This window comes from Rutidosis leptorrhynchoides, chromosome 4 (genome assembly GCF_046630445.1).
Source record: "Rutidosis leptorrhynchoides isolate AG116_Rl617_1_P2 chromosome 4, CSIRO_AGI_Rlap_v1, whole genome shotgun sequence".
Lineage (NCBI taxonomy): Eukaryota > Viridiplantae > Streptophyta > Magnoliopsida > Asterales > Asteraceae > Rutidosis > Rutidosis leptorrhynchoides.
The window spans coordinates 476,820,915-476,839,888 of NC_092336.1; positions in this window are offsets into that span (position 1 = coordinate 476,820,915).

An 18,974-nucleotide genomic window follows, 5' to 3' on the forward strand; every position below is an offset into this window, starting at 1 on the left:
TGAGTAATATTAGGCTTAAAAGCTGATTTTTGATCTTTAAGGAGATTATCCTTTCTGGGGATCTGATTCATTAGTCTTATAAGCTAATTTGCACGGTGCCCCCCCATTGTACGAGACAGATCCTCTCATGGTTAGGATAAGTCTGACCATTTGGCGACCCTGTTTGATGCTGAGGTCCGTGGATTTCCAGCTGATTTTCGAGAAAACTTTTCAAGGTTTTTCATAAACTCTACAACTGGTCTGGACGACAACTTCCTGACCTAAATCAAGAAGCGCGTGTCTTTTTCTCTCGGAAGACTTTACTTCCTTTTAAAGCAAGTGGCACATTTCTTTCAAATATATTATAACAAATCGGGTAAAACTGATAAAATTGTCCAAAACAAAAGTATCTTCAATTATTTGTACAAAAATATGTGACATATGTTCTAAATAACTTGGTAAATTTTTCCCACACTTGGTTTTTATTTTCCTTTCTTTGCCTTTTGATTTTCCTGTATTCCATTTTATATGAATTCTAACATTTTGGGTTGTTTCTCAATGTATGTCCTTTCCGAGGTAACAATAATTTTGGTGTTAACACCTAGTTTTATCGTTCATAAATATGTATAAACATGATTTTGAATTCATTTATTTGAAAATTTTGAAAATTTTTACTAGAATTGGGTAGTCAGTATATAAGACTATGGCTGTTCTTTATTATCAGAGAGCACTAGATTCTAATACAACTACTACGTTACTAGTATTTTTAATGGTAACCAAGTGTATAAGTTTAAAATTTTAAAAATCCGAAAGAATTTAACCCCTTCCCACCCTTAAGATCTTGCAATGCCCTCATTTGCAAGAAATCAGTATCAATTTAAATTATTGAGGGTAATTAGCGAAGAAAAATGATAAATTTTACCAAAGTTTCCAAACATATTGTCGTTTTTTTGTTGAATGATAAATGGTGCACATCATTTGTTCATTCCGTCTTGTTGTTACATCACATTTGTTTTTCGTTTTGTCGTCAAAATTAGTAGCTTTTGCTGAACTTAATGCCAATCTTTGAAAATGATATGTTTTACCCTGTTGTGTACAATTGACAAAATACATACATACAAATAATAACATGCATGGTAATTTGAAATGGGACTTAACATCCCACTTTCAAATTATAAATACGAAATATTAGTAACAAAATAAAAAAAATGTTAAAAATTACATAAAAGTATCACAATATTATATGTTTTAAACATAAGTAAAAAATAATAAAAGATAAAAATCACTAACGGTAACTATATTAATCTGGATAGGGGTTCCAGTTCATGTCGTCGGGCGGGTTCCACGGTTGGTTATAGGTGTACTGATAGGCCTGGTTAGGGTCGTAGAGAGTAAATGGTGGTCGCATATCGGGCTGGTGTGATGGATAGTAAGCAGGTCGGGTTGGTACGTAGTTATTTGGTACCTGAGGTGATAGCTGGCTCATGATCTGATGCTGATGATAGTGCATCTATCGTGCTGTCGTTTCCTGGAATGCTCGTACACATTCTTGGCGTGCCACTGCTCGAACTAACTATGTCTAGCCTCGTTTGTCATTTCTACCTCATCTATACGCTGGTAAACGTCAGTCATAGCCTCCCTAATGACATCCCTAATGTCATCCGGTTCCTCCATTTCCTCATCTGAACCTCTCTCTACCTGTGGATGACGACCATCATATGGTACTGCCTGATTGCGTCTGCTCTTTAATACCTTTGCACCCTGATAGACCTTCAATCCTAAAGTGTCAACCTGTTCCCTACACACCATCAGTGGACCCCCTTGATCCCTATCTACACCCAAATACTCTCCAATGAGAGTAACAAAAATACCTCCTCCTATTATTCCCCCGTCATGTATTCCTGCCACCATTTTGGATAGATAAAAACGAACACAGTAGGGGATATTAATAAAGCTTCTAGTATTTCGAATACACTTAAGGTAAAATAAGTCGTGTAAGGTCATCTTCTCCTTGTTTTTACCTCTTTGTGTAATCGAATTAGCTAAAAATCTATGTATAATACGTAGCTCTGCTTTGTTAATATCTAAATAGGAGTGTCTTCCTCCCAGCGTAAAAACATTATAATTTGACATACGCCTCCAGACGGCGTCCGCGTCAAAATTCCTATCTACCCTTTCACCATGATAAATCAAATTTGTACAATCAGGTAGTAGTAATTCACCAGGAGTGTAAATCTGTAAAGCCCTGGCCATGTCCAGCATGGACATCCTATACATCCTACGGCCAAGTAAAAATCTAAGAAAATTTCTATCATCTAACCTAACTACATCCGCATTAAGTGAAATAGTACTCATAAGCTCAACGCACCACTCTTTATATACAGGCCTACGTATGGTGAATAAACGTTCTCAATCGGGAAAAGAAGAGTTCCCATACCTTTGGATTAGATGCTGCCTAACTGAGTTAACTAGTTGGACCCTTTCTAAAGGCTCCCAATCGATTACCCTCGATACTTCTACATTTTTCGTTACCAGTTTAAATTTGTTACTTTGGTATGTCGGGTAATCTCTCCAACTTCGATCAAATCTCAAATTAGGATGCAACTGTTCTTCATGAATCGTTGGGTATTCTATTATTGGATGAATCGGAAATTGAATGTAGGCATTAACATATTCTTGTTGTGGATCATAGTATGGTACGTGTTGATCAGGTTGTTGTTGTTGTTCCTGTTGTTGTTCCTGTTCAGGTTCTGGTTCATATTGTGGCTCATATTGCATTTCTGGTTGTGGTTTCGAAACAGGTTGCCTAGATGATGATGATGCACCATCAGTATCGGTATATCTCTGCAAAACACATTAAACACAAAATTTGTGCATCCAAATATGCATTAGTGTTAGCAAAATAACAAATTAAAACAATTACAATAACATGTTCAATCAAAATTAAACTTATACACATTTTCACAATTTTAACAATTCTACACTTTTTCAAATAAGCATATATGAAAATGTTTGCAAAGTTCATAAGCATTCTACTCAAATAACATGTCAAAATAATCATTACTAGCAATTAAACAAGTTTCAAATAGCATTTACATCAATTTAATCAAATTCATGAATTTTAGACCTAAAAAGTCTACTTTAATTCTCAAAAATCATGTTTAGGATCAAAGTTTGGATCATTTAGCTACCTAAACATGTTACACTACTTAATTTAACAATAATTCATGACAAAAATCAGCCATAACCTGTTTATATCAAAAAGCTCCAAATTGCTCAAGAACACAAACCCTAGATTTCTAAAAAATTTGAAGTTTTTGGCTTCAAATCATGTTAAATAGCATCAATCTAGGTTATACATGCATAATATACTAACAATTTAACTCTAATTACACTAGAAATTAACAAAATCAAATTAGGTAAAAATTAGCTCAAGAACACTAAAATTCGAATTTAAAGAGTTTTAGGGATGTAATTGTTACCTTTCTTGAAAAACTTCTTAACAAATTCATGATTAAAGCGGATTATAGCAAGAGATTTGGTTGAATTTGGTAAAAATTTGATGATTTTAGGGGTGTTTTTGGGTTATGTTCGTGTATGTGTGTGTGATATTGTGAAGAGCAGAACACTCGCTGCCTTTTTGATCCTGTCCAGTATTTTGCCTCCATGCGATCGCTTGGAGGTGTAGCCTAAATCCCATGAGATCGTATGGATCTCAGGTGTTTTTTTTTTTTTTAAATAAAAACCTTCACTTAATAAAACATAAATTAATAAATTTAAAATTTTGTTTTCCTTGTTATTTAGGACGAGGTCGTTTCGGATCGTTGTCCTAGTCCGTCCCTCGACAAAATTTTAAAATTTGTCATTTAAAAGCGTTTGTTTTAAAAGCAAACATTTTTGATTTTTTTTAATGTTTTTGGCATACTTTAATTCAATAAGATTAAAAATAATGATAATAAAATTTCTCGTCCCTCCCTTGGGTAAAGCAATTTCGGTTTAATGACTTAGTCTTCAACTCACGACGAATTTTAGAAATCATATTTTTAACTAAATGAAATAAAGTAAATTTTTGTTTTTAAATTCACACCAAACTTAAATTTAAAATGCATAAAATTAAAAATTCATATAAATATAATTAATATTTTTATACATTAATTTTACAAACTTATATTTAAAATATTAATTTTTAAAATATTTAAAAAGTTAAATATATTGATTTTAAAAATTTACATTAATAATTTAATATTTATATATTAATTTTAAAAACAAGGTAAAAATTAAAATTAAAAATCTTTCTGGTCTTTTATCTCACTTTAATCAATCAAATATTATCAAAAATATTATCTCACTTTAATCAATCAAATATTATCAAAAATATACGCCCCACTTTTCGGTAAAGTAATTTCAGTTCCATTACCTAGTTTTACTCCTGACGAATTTCTGAAATATTTTGGATTGATTGATTAAAGATATTTATACCTTAAGAATAAACGGTAAATTTCGCAGTGATGTAATAAATTTTTGTATGATATCAATAATTTCGGTTTCGCATACATAATTTTATTGAATACTAATTTAATACTTTATAGTGAACAATTTAGCGTTTATTATCAAAAGGTTAAAAGTAATAAAATAAAAATAAAAACTGTACATACTTACCTATGAGATAGAATACTCAGAGACATGCTTTAGCCGACTCATAGGAGAGTCGTGTGATTTGGTTTTCCATAGCTACATAAGCATAACCTCGATTCTTTAATATCTTTTCTTCTAAACATATGAACGGTCCTTCTCTGCATAGAGTAACAAATTCTGTATTTGAATATGTTTGATTGTTCGAACATTTACCTTCGTGTGACCATTTTCCGCATTTATGACATCTTTCAAGGTGTCGTGCTCTTCTTTTTGTTGCGGATTTTGATTTTCCTCTACCAAAATGTATCTTATGATGATTGTTCCTGAGTTCTTTTCTTACTCCGTCCATTTTGCCTCTTATGAATGATACCAATTCACTCGGAAGGGAGTCATTATTACGTTTAGTAATCATAGCGTGTAGTAGTAGACCATGGTTCAGATCAAAGAAATTCTTCATCTCGTAAAACCTAAAAAAAATAAAAATTCAGAATGGAGGGAGAAGACTAGTTCTTTAGGGTCTGCTAGGGAAAGACCATTCGGATTTCATTCTCGGAAACTACACGAAAACAGAATATCTAATTCTAACAGAAATAAATATTATCCTTAAAAAGACTTGATTCTCCCCACACTTAGTTAGCTGTGGTGTCGAAATTGTGATTAACTTCGTTTTCAATTGGACTATCAACAACTTGTATATCTCTGACTTTTGCTTCAAGCCAATTGTTGATTTCCTCTGTAATTTTCACAAATTCAACTAACATTGCCTTTTCTTTAGGCAAAAAATTGGATACTAATCAGTTACATAACTTAAAGTTCCCCTTAATCCTAGCATCTTGAATCCGTTTATAAAGTTTCTTCATTGAACTGTTAAAAATGGGTTCATCTAATTTCGTATCAATAACGGGGTTCTTTGTTATCAGGTCATCATTGGTTGTTGCTTCATCTTCCTCACACTTAGGCGATTTTATTGGTTTAACAGTTTTAGTTGGTGGAGATCTAAACTTTCGGTTCACAAAGGTAACCGATTTGTCACCATCCCTAAGTGTCATTCTACCTTCTCTTACATCAATGAATGCCTCGGTGGTTGCTAAAAATGGGCGACCTAAAATTAGAGGAATATCAAGGTCTTCCTCAGTAGTGACCCGAACTTTTCCATGTTTATATATATTAATTGAGATTGATATTTACATGATTAAATGTTTCCAACATGTTAAGCAATCAAACTTGTTAAGACTTGATTAATTGAAATATGTTTCATATAGACAATTGACCACCCAAGTTGACCGGTGATTCACGAACGTTAAAACTTGTAAAAACTATATGATGACATATATATGGATATATATATATAGTTAACATGATACTATGATAAGTAAACATATCATTAAGTATATTAACAATGAACTACATATGTAAAAACAAGACTACTAACTTAATGATTTTTAAACGAGACATATATGTAACGATTATCGTTGTAAAGACATTTAATGTATATATATCATATTAAGAGATATTCATACATGATAATATAATGATATTATAATAATTTAAAATCTCATTTGATATTATAAACATTGGGTTAACAACATTTAACAAGATCGTTAACCTAAAGGTTTTAAAACAACACTTACATGTAACGACTAACGATGACTTAACAACTCAGTTAAAATGTATATACATGTAGTGTTTTAATATGTATTTATACACTTTTTAAAGACTTCAATACACTTATCAAAATACTTCTACTTAACAAAAATGCTTACAATTACATCCTCGTTCAGTTTCATCAACAATTCTACTCGTATGCACCCGTATTCGTACTCGTACAATACACAGCTTTTAGATGTATGTACTATTGGTATATACACTCCAATGATCAGCTCTTAGCAGCCCATGTGAGTCACCTAACACATGTGGGAACCATCATTTGGCAACTAGCATGAAATATCTCATAAAATTATAAAAATATGAGTAATCATTCATGACTTATTTACATGAAAACAAAATTACATATCCTTTATATCTAATCCATACACCAACGACCAAAAACACCTACAAACACTTTCATTCTTCAATTTTATTCATCTAATTGATCTCTCTCAAGTTCTATCTTCAAGTTCTAAGTGTTCTTCATATATTCTACAAGTTCTAGTTACATAAAATCAAGAATACTTTCAAGTTTGCTAGCTCACTTCCAATCTTGTAAAGTGATCATCCAACCTCAAGAAATCTTTGTTTCTTACAGTAGGTTATCATTCTAATACAAGGTAATAATCATATTCAAACTTTGGTTCAATTTCTATAACTATAACAATCTTATTTTAAGTGATGATCTTACTTGAACTTGTTTTCGTGTCATGATTCTGCTTCAAGAACTTCGAGCCATCCAAGGATCCGTTGAAGCTAGATCCATTTTTCTCTTTTCCAGTAGGTTTATCCAAGGAACTTAAGGTAGTAATGATGTTCATAACATCATTCGATTCATATATATAAAGCTATCTTATTCGAAGGTTTAAACTTGTAATCACTAGAACATAGTTTAGTTAATTCTAAACTTGTTCGCAAACAAAAGTTAATCCTTCTAACTTGACTTTTAAAATCAACTAAACACATGTTCTATATCTATATGATATGCTAACTTAATGATTTAAAACCTGAAAACACGAAAAATACCGTAAAACCGGATTTACGCCGTCGTAGTAACACCGCGGGCTGTTTTGGGTTAGTTAATTAAAAACTATGATAAACTTTGATTTAAAAGTTGTTATTCTGAGAAAATGATTTTTATTATGAACATGAAACTATATCCAAAAATTATGGTTAAACTCAAAGTGGAAGTATGTTTTCTAAAATGGTCATCTAGACGTCGTTCTTTCGACTGAAATGACTACCTTTACAAAAACGACTTGTAACTTATTTTTCCGACTATAAACCTATACTTTTTCTGTTTAGATTCATAAAATAGAGTTCAATATGAAACCATAGCAATTTGATTCACTCAAAACGGATTTAAAATGAAGAAGTTATGGGTAAAACAAGATTGGATAATTTTTCTCATTTTAGCTACGTGAAAATTGGTAACAAATCTATTCCAACCATAACTTAATCAACTTGTATTGTATATTATGTAATCTTGAGATACCATAGACACGTATACAATGTTTCGACCTATCATGTCGACACATCTATATATATTTCGGAACAACCATAGACACTCTATATGTGAATGTTGGAGTTAGCTATACAGGGTTGAGGTTGATTCCAAAATATACATAGTTTGAGTTGTGATCAATACTGAGATACGTATACACTGGGTCGTGGATTGATTCAAGATAATATTTATCGATTTATTTCTGTACATCTAACTGTGGACAACTAGTTGTAGGTTACTAACGAGGACAGCTGACTTAATAAACTTAAAACATCAAAATATATTAAAAGTGTTGTAAATATATTTTGAACATACTTTGATATATATGTATATATTGTTATAGGTTCGTGAATCAACCAGTGGCCAAGTCTTACTTCCCGACGAAGTAAAAATCTGTGAAAGTGAGTTATAGTCCTATTTTTAAAATCTAATATTTTTGGGATGAGAATACATGCAGGTTTTATAAATGATTTACAAAATAGACACAAGTACGTGAAACTACATTCTATGGTTGAATTATCGAAATCGAATATGCCCCTTTTTATTAAGTCTGGTAATCTAAGAATTAGGGAACAGACACCCTAATTGACGCGAATCCTAAAGATAGATCTATTGGGCCTAACAAACCCCATCCAAAGTACCGGATGCTTTAGTACTTCGAAATTTATATCATATCCGAAGGGTGTCCCGGAATGATGGGGTTATTCTTATATATGCATCTTGTTAATGTCGGTTACCAGGTGTTCACCATATGAATGATTTTTATCTCTATTTATGGGATGTGTATTGAAATATTAAATCTTGTGGTCTATTGTTACGATTTGATATATATAGGTTAAACCTATAACTCACCAACATTTTTGTTGACGTTTAAAGCATGTTTATTCTCAGGTGAATATTAAGAGCTTCCGCTGTTGCATACTAAAATAAGGACAAGATTTGGAGTCCATGTTTGTATGATATTGTGTAAAAACTGCATTCAAGAAACTGATTTCTATGTAACATATTTGTATTGTAAACCATTATGTAATGGTCGTGTGTAAACAGGATATTTTAGATTATCATTATTTGATAATCTACGTAAAGCTTTTTAAACCTTTATTTATGAAATAAAGGTTATGGTTTGTTTTAAAAATGAATGCAGTCTTTGAAAAATGTCTCATATAGAGGTCAAAACCTCGCAACGAAATCAATTAATATGGAACGTTTTTAATCAATAAGAACGGGACATTTCAGTTGGTATCCGAGCGTTGGTCTTAGAGAACCAGAATTTTGCATTAGTGTGTCTTATCGAGTTTGTTAGGATGCATTAGTGAGTCTGGACTTCGACCGTGTTTACTTGAAAAATGATTGCTTAACAAATTTTGTTGGAAACTATATATTTTTAACATGTGAATATTATGTGATATATTAATCTCTTAACGCGTTTGATATTATGTGATAGATGTCTACCTCTAGAACAAGTCCCATTGACTCACCTAATAATAATGAAGAGTCAAATGTAAATTGGAATGATTCGTGGACTGATTCACAAGTTCCCGAAGAGGAACCGGAAGAAGAGTCGGAACCGGAAGAAGAATCGGAACCGGAAGAAGAATCGGAACCGGATGAAGAAATAGAACCGGTGGGGGAAATAATAAAACGGTTAAGTAAAAGAAAATCCTCAACCAACCGACCAAGGTTAATTATGGTCAATGGTGTTTCCGCCAAGGAAGCAAAATATTGGGAGGATTACCAATTCTCCGATGAATCGGATTCCGACGAGAATTCCGTTGATGTTATAGAAATTACCCCAACTGAATTTAAAAAGGCAAAAGAAAATAATAAGAGAAAGGGCATAAAAATAGAGAAATCTAGTTCCAACCCCGATGAACTTTATATGTATCGTCAACCCCCGAAGTCCTTAAGTTGTAAAAATGACCCGGGAACCTCTAAACCACCAGGTTTTTCTAAACCAATGTGGATAACGACGGCTCGTATTAGGGGAACATCATATATCCCTAGAAACTTGGCAAAACGAACCAAAACTGAAGAAGAAGAAACAAGCGAGTCGGAATAAGATAGTTGTAATTCGTGTGGTGTAATATATGTAATATAGTGTGCTTATGCTTTATGATATATGTAAAAATTGCTTGTATTAATAAGTATTTTTTTTTATGAATCTAACTCTTGTCTATTTTACAGTATAAAAACACAAAATGGATAGACAACCCAATATTTTAAGAGACCTACCCGGAGACATGATTGATGAAATCTTGTCTAGAGTCGATCAGAATTCTTCGGCACAACTATTTAAGGAGAGATCAGTTTGTAAGACATTCGAAGAACGTTCCAAGAATGCCTTGGTTTATAAAAGGCTTTCGTTCGAAAGATGGGGGATATCACATTGGGAAATCCATAAGTTACGATGTGTTTACTTTGACGCATATATTGCGGGGAACCCAAATGCTATTTTACGCAATGGGTTAAGAAATTATTTTGACTCAATATATCCGAATATTGGACTTCGTGATTTAGAAAAAGCGGCTAACATGCAACATAAAGAAGCATGTTATGCTTACGGATTAGTAATGTTCGCTTCTCAACAAAGTGAGAACAAGAACATCGGGCTACAACTATTAAACAAAACGTTCCCACAAGTGACGGAGTCGGTAATTGGGGTAAGAAATGAGGTTTTTAGATTGTTACGGGACTGTTGGACATTACGTAACCCTCGTCCCTTTGACGACGTTACAACACGCTGTCTTATCAACGGCCATAACGGTTATGTTCCACAAGACCAAGGATGGGAAGTAGTCCTAGTAAAACCAGAATGCATGACTTGTTTCTGGACGTATGAATTACGTGTCTTTATTGCCTTTGCTGAACGACATGTGTACTAGCTAGAATTATCTTCACAACTATCTTGTATCAAAGTTATTGTGTGCTATATTTCATGCTTTATGTAAAATAAGCGGTATTGTAAGTTTGTAAAATATTGTATAAAAGTTTGAACGTGAAATATTATTATAATCAGTTTTTCATATAGAATTGTAGTAGTTGAATTGTATATTAGCTACTAAGTATGAACTTAACGGGTAGGTACTACCCGAATTTAAACTTATAAAACGCTAATATGAAGAAAAAGCTTTTATAAATGAGTTCATATTATGCTACGAAATACTATTAACTACTCTTGATATTCTGTATGATTAACTTGTTCCATTTGACTATTTTGAAGGAAATGGCACCGACTACTCGACACACCGTGAATATGAATGAAGAGGAATTCCGTACTTTTCTAGCTTCAAACATAGCCGCAGTACAGGCTGCGCTACATACCAACAATAACCTTGGATCTAGCAGTACAGGAAATTGTGTAGGATGCACCTACAAAGAATTCACTGCCTGCAAACCTTTGGAATTTGATGGAACCGAAGGACCGATCGGATTGAAACGGTGGATCGAGAAGGTCGAATCGGTGTTTGCCATAAGTAAGTGTACTGAAGAGGACAAAGTAAAGTACGCTACGCATACCTTCACAGGTTCTGCGTTAACATGGTGGAATACCTATCTAGAGCAAGTGGGACAAGACGATGCGTACGCACTACCGTGGTCAGCATTCAAGCACCTGATGAACGAGAAGTACCGTCCCAGAACCTAGGTCAATAAGCTCAAGATAGAACTTAGAGGGTTACGAACCCAAGGATTTGATATTACCACGTACGAAAGACGATTCACAGAATTGTGCCTATTGTGTCCGGGAGCATTCGAAGATGAGGAAGAGAAGATTGACGCGTTTGTGAAAGGATTACCGGAAAGAATCCAAGAAGATATAAGTTCACACGAGCCCGCCTCCATACAACAGGCATGTAGAATGGCTCACAAACTAGTGAACCAGATTGAAGAAAGAATTAAAGAACAGACTGCTGAAGAGGCCAATGTGAAGCAAGTCAAAAGAAAGTGGGAGGAAAACGGTGATAAGAATCACCAATACAACAACAACAGCAATTACAACAATAATCGCAACAATTATCCCAAAAATCGCAACATCAATCGCAACTATAACAAACGGCCCAACAACAACAACAACAACAACAACAACAACAACAGCAACTACAACAATCATCCCAACAACAATAATAACCGCAACAACAACAACAATCAGAAGCAGCTATGCCAAAGGTGTGAAAAGTATCACTCGGGGTTCTGCACCAAATTTTGCAACAAGTGTAAAAGAAATGGTCATAGCGCAGCGAAGTGTGAGGTCTACGGACCAGGGGTTAATAGAACGAAAGGAACAAATGGTGTCGGAACGAGTAATGGCGGAGCAAGTAGTGTCGGAGCAAGTTATGCCAATGTAGTTTGTTATAAATGTGGAAAACCGGGCCACATTATTAGAAATTGCCCGAACCAGGAGAACACGAATGGACAAGGCCGCGGAAGAGTCTTCAATATTAATGCGGCAGAGGCACAGGAAGATCCGGAGTTTGTTACGGGTACGTTTCTTATTGACAATAAATCTGCTTACGTTTTATTTGATTCGGGTGCGGATAGAAGCTATATGAGTAGAGATTTTTGTGCTAAATTAAGTTGTCCATTGACGCCTTTGGATAGTAAATTTTTACTCGAATTAGCAAATGGTAAATTAATTTCAGCAGATAATATATGTCGGAATCGAGAAATTAAACTGGTTAGCGAAACATTTAAGATTGATTTGATACCAGTAGAGTTAGGGAGTTTTGATGTGATAATCGGTATGGACTGGTTGAAAGAAGTGAAAGCAGAGATCTTTTGTTACAAAAATGCAATTCGCATTATACGAGAAAAAGGAAAACCCTTAATGGTGTACGGAGAAAAGGGCAACACGAAGCTACATCTTATTAGTAATTTGAAGGCACAAAAACTAATAAGAAAAGGTTGCTATGCTGTTCTAGCACACGTCGAGAAAGTACAAACTGAAGAAAAGAGCATCAATGATGTTCCCATTGCAAAAGAATTTCCCGATGTATTTCCGAAAGAATTACCGGGATTACCCCCACATCGATCCGTTGAATTTCAAATAGATCTTGTACCAGGAGCTGCACCAATAGCTCGTGCTCCTTACAGACTCGCACCCAGCGAGATGAAAGAACTGCAAAGCCAATTACAAGAACTTTTAGAGCGTGGTTTCATTCGACCAAGCACATCACCGTGGGGAGCTCCTGTTTTGTTTGTCAAGAAGAAAGATGGTACATTCAGGTTGTGTATCGACTACCGAGAGTTGAACAAACTTACCATCAAGAACCGCTACCCACTACCAAGAATCGACGACTTATTTGATCAACTACAAGGCTCGTCTATTTATTCAAAGATTGACTTACGTTCCGGGTATCATCAAATGCAGGTGAAAGAAGATGATATTCCAAAGACTGCTTTCAGAACACGTTACGGTCATTACGAGTTTATGGTCATGCCGTTTGGTTTAACTAATGCACCAGCTGTGTTCATGGACCTTATGAACCGAGTGTGTGGACCATACCTTGACAAGTTTGTCATTGTTTTCATTGATGACATACTTATTTACTCAAAGAATGACCAAGAACACGGTGAACATTGGAGAAAAGTGTTAGAAGTATTGAGGAAGGAAGAATTGTACGCTAAGTTTTCAAAGTGTGCATTTTGGTTGGAAGAAGTTCAATTCCTCGGTCACATAGTGAACAAAGAAGGTATTAAGGTGGATCCAGCAAAGATAGAAACTGTTGAAAAGTGGGAAACCCCAAAAACTTCGAAACACATACGCCAGTTTTTAGGACTAGCTGGTTACTACAGAAGGTTCATCCAAGACTTTTCCAGAATAGCAAAACCCTTAACTGCATTAACGCATAAAGGGAAGAAATTTGAATGGAAGGATGAACAAGAGAAAGCGTTTCAGCTATTGAATAAAAAGCTAACTACGGCACCTATATTGTCATTGCCTGAAGGGAATGATGATTTTGTGATTTATTGTGACGCATCAAAGCAAGGTCTCGGTTGTGTATTAATGCAACGAACGAAGGTGATTGCTTATGCGTCTAGACAATTAAAGATTCACGAGCAAAATTATACGACGCATGATTTGGAATTAGGCGCGGTTGTTTTTGCATTAAAGACTTGGAGGCACTACTTATATGGGGTCAAAAGTATTATATATACCGACCACAAAAGTCTTCAACACATATTTAATCAGAAACAACTGAATATGAGGCAGCGTAGGTGGATTGAATTATTGAATGATTACGACTTTGAGATTTGTTACCACCCGGGGAAGGCAAATGTGGTAGCCGATGCCTTGAGCAGGAAGGACAGAGAACCCATTCGAGTAAAATCTATGAATATAATGATTCATAATAACCTTACTACTCAAATAAAGGAGGCGCAACAACGAGTTTTAAAAGAAGGAAATTTAAAGGATGAAATACCCAAAGGATCGGAGAAGCATCTTAATATTCGGGAAGATGGAACCCGGTATAGGGCTGAAAGGATTTGGGTACCGAAATTTGGAGATATGAGAGAAATGGTACTTAGAGAAGCTCATAAAACCAGATACTCAATACATCCTGGAACGGGGAAGATGTACAAGGATCTCAAGAAACATTTTTGGTAGCCGGGTATGAAAGCCGATGTTGCTAAATATGTAGGAGAATGTTTGACGTGTTCTAAGGTCAAAGCTGAGCATCAGAAACCATCAGGTCTACTTCAACAACCCGAAATCCCGGAATGGAAATGGGAAAACATTACCATGGATTTCATCACTAAATTGCCAAGGACTGCAAGTGGTTTTGATACTATTTGGGTAATAGTTGATCGTCTCACCAAATCAGCACATTTCCTGCCAATAAGAGAAGATGACAAGATGGAGAAGTTAGCACGACTGTATTTGAAGGAAGTCATCTCCAGACATGGAATACCAATCTCTATTATCTCTAATAGGGATGGCAGATTTATTTCAAGATTCTGGCAGACATTACAGCAAGCATTAGGAACTCGTCTAGACATGAGTACTGCCTATCATCCACAAACTGATGGGCAGAGCGAAAGGACGATACAAACGCTTGAAGACATGCTACGAGCATGTGTTATTGATTTCGAAAACAGTTGGGATCGACATTTACCGTTAGCAGAATTTTCCTACAACAACAGCTACCATTCAAGCATTGAGATGGCGCCGTTTGAAGCACTTTATGGTAGAAAGTGCAGGTCTCCGATTTGTTGGAGTGAAGTGGGGGATAGACAGATTACGGGTCCGGAGATAATACAAGAAACTACCAAGAAAATCATCCAAATTCAACAAAGACTGAAAACCGCCCAGAGTCGACAAAAGTGCTACGCGGACAGTAAAAGAAAAGATATAGAGTTTGAAATTGGAGAAATGGTCATGCTTAAGGTTTCACCTTGGAAAGGTGTTGTTCGATTTGGTAAACGGGGGAAACTAAATCCAGGGTACATTGGACCATTCAAGATTATTGATCGTGTCGGACCAGTAGCTTACCGACTTGAGTTACCTCAACAACTCGCGGCTGTACATAACACTTTTCACGTCTCGAATTTGAAGAAATGTTTTGCTAAAGAAGATCTCACTATTCCATTAGATGAAATCCAAATCAACGAAAAACTTCAATTCATCGAAGAACCCGTCGAAATAATGGATCGTGAGGTTAAAAGACTTAAGCAAAACAAGATACCAATTGTTAAGGTTCGATGGAATGCTCGTAGAGGACCCGAGTTCACCTGGAAGCGTGAAGATCAGATGAAGAAGAAATACCCGCATCTATTTCCAGAAGATTCGTCAACACCTTCAACAGCTTAAAATTTCGGGACGAAATTTATTTAACGGGTAGGTACTGTAGTGACCCGAACTTTTCCATGTTTATATATATTAATTGAGATTGATATTTACATGATTAAATGTTTCCAACATGTTAAGCAATCAAACTTGTTAAGACTTGATTAATTGAAATATGTTTCATATAGACAATTGACCACCCAAGTTGACCGGTGATTCACGAACGTTAAAACTTGTAAAAACTATATGATGACATATATATGGATATATATATAGTTAACATGATACTATGATAAGTAAACATATCATTAAGTATATTAACAATGAACTACATATGTAAAAACAAGACTACTAACTTAATGATTTTTAAACGAGACATATATGTAACGATTATCGTTGTAAAGACATTTAATGTATATATATCATATTAAGAGATATTCATACATGATAATATCATGATAATATAATAATTTAAAATCTTATTTGATATTATAAACATTGGGTTAACAACATTTAACAAGATCGTTAACCTAAAGGTTTCAAAACAACACTTACATGTAACGACTAACGATGACTTAACAACTCAGTTAAAATGTATATACATGTAGTGTTTTAATATGTATTTATACACTTTTGAAAGACTTCAATACACTTATCAAAATACTTCTACTTAACAAAAATGCTTACAATTACATCCTCGTTCAGTTTCATCAACAATTCTACTCGTATGCACCCGTATTCGTACTAGTACAATACACAGCTTTTAGATGTATGTACTATTGGTATATACACTCCAATGATCAGCTCTTAGCAGCCCATGTGAGTCACCTAACACATGTGGGAACCATCATTTGGCAACTAGCATGAAATATCTCATAAAATTACAAAAATATGAGTAATCATTCATGACTTATTTACATGAAAACAAAATTACATATCCTTTATATCTAATCCATACACCAACGACCAAAAACACCTACAAACACTTTCATTCTTCAATTTTCTTCATCTAATTGATCTCTCTCAAGTTCTATCTTCAAGTTCTAAGTGTTCTTCATATATTCTACAAGTTCTAGTTACATAAAATCAAGAATACTTTCAAGTTTGCTAGCTCACTTCCAATCTTGTAAAGTGATCATCCAACCTCAAGAAATCTTTGTTTCTTACAGTAGGTTATCATTCTAATACAAGGTAATAATCATATTCAAACTTTGGTTCAATTTCTATAACTATAACAATCTTATTTCAAGTGATGATCTTACTTGAACTTGTTTTCGTGTCATGATTCTGCTTCAAGAACTTCGAGCCATCCAAGGATCCGTTGAAGCTAGATCCATTTTTCTCTTTTCCAGTAGGTTTATCCAAGGAACTTAAGGTAGTAATGATGTTCATAACATCATTCGATTCATATATATAAAGCTATCTTATTCGAAGGTTTAAACTTGTAATCACTAGAACATAGTTTAGTTAATTCTAAACTTGTTCGCAAACAAAAGTTAATCCTTCTAACTTGACTTTTAAAATCAACTAAACACATGTTCTATATCTATATGATATGCTAACTTAATGATTTAAAACCTGGAAACACGAAAAACACCGTAAAACCGGATTTACGCCGTCGTAGTAACACCGCGGGCTGTTTTGGGTTAGTTAATTAAAAACTATGATAAACTTTGATTTAAAAGTTGTTATTCTGAGAAAATGATTTTTATTATGAACATGAAACTATATCCAAAAATTATGGTTAAACTCAAAGTGGAAGTATGCTTTCTAAAATGGTCATCTAGACGTCGTTCTTTCGACTGAAATGACTACCTTTACAAAAACGACTTGTAACTTATTTTTCAGACTATAAACCTATACTTTTTCTGTTTAGATTCATAAAATATAGTTCAATATGAAACCATAGCAATTTGATTCACTCAAAACGGATTTAAAATGAAGAAGTTATGGGTAAAACAAGATTGGATAATTTTTCTCATTTTAGCTACGTGAAAATTGGTAACAAATCTATTCCAACCATAACTTAATCAACTTGTATTGTATATTATGTAATCTTGAGATACCATAGACACGTATACAATGTTTCGACCTATCATGTCGACACATCTATATATATTTCGGAACAACCATAGACACTCTATATGTGAATGTTGGAGTTAGCTATACAGGGTTGAGGTTGATTCCAAAATATACATAGTTTGAGTTGTGATCAATACTGAGATACGTATACACTGGGTCGTGGATTGATTCAAGATAATATTTATCGATTTATTTCTGTACATCTAACTGTGGACAACTAGTTGTAGGTTACTAACGAGGACAGCTGACTTAATAAACTTAAAACATCAAAATATATTAAAAGTGTTGTAAATATATTTTGAACATACTTTGATATATATGTATATATTGTTATAGGTTCGTGAATCAACCAGTGGCCAAGTCTTACTTCCCGACGAAGTAAAAATCTGTGAAAGTGAGTTATAGTCCCACTTTTAAAATCTAATATTTTTGGGATGAGAATACATGCAGGTTTTATAAATGATTTACAAAATAGACACAAGTACGTGAAACTACATTCTATGTTTGAATTATCGAAATCGAATATGCCCTTTTTATTAAGTCTGGTAATCTAAGAATTAGGGAACAGACACCCTAATTGACGCGAATCCTAAAGATAGATCTATTGGGCCTAACAAACCCCATCCAAAGTACCGGATGCTTTAGTACTTCGAAATTTATATCATATCCGAAGGGTGTCCCGGAATGATGGGGATATTCTTATATATGCATCTTGTTAATGTCGGTTACCAGGTGTTCACCATATGAATGATTTTTATCTCTATGTATGGGATGTGTATTGAAATATGAAATCTTGTGGTCTATTGTTACGATTTGATATATATAGGTTAAACCTATAACTCACCAACATTTTTGTTGACGTTTAAAGCATGTTTATTCTCAGGTGAATATTAAGAGCTTCCGCTGTTGCATACTAAAATAAGGACAAGATTTGGAGTCCATGTTTGTATGATATTGTGTAAAAACTGCATTCAAAAAACTGATTTCGATGTAACATATTTGTATTGTAAACCATTATGTAATGGTCGTGTGTAAACAGGATATTTTAGATTATCATTATTTGATAATCTACGTAAAGCTTTTTAAACCTTTATTTATGAAATAAAGGTTATGGTTTGTTTTAAAAATGAATGCAGTCTTTGAAAAACGTCTCATATAGAGGTCAAAACCTCGCAACGAAATCAATTAATATGGAACGTTTTTAATCAATAAGAACGGGACATTTTATCCTCCATATTAATAACTATGAAGTTTGCAACAAAGGTCAAACTTCTCACTTTAACAAGTAAATTGTTTGCTATTCCAACCGGGTGTTTAATGGTTTGATCAAATAATTGAACACCT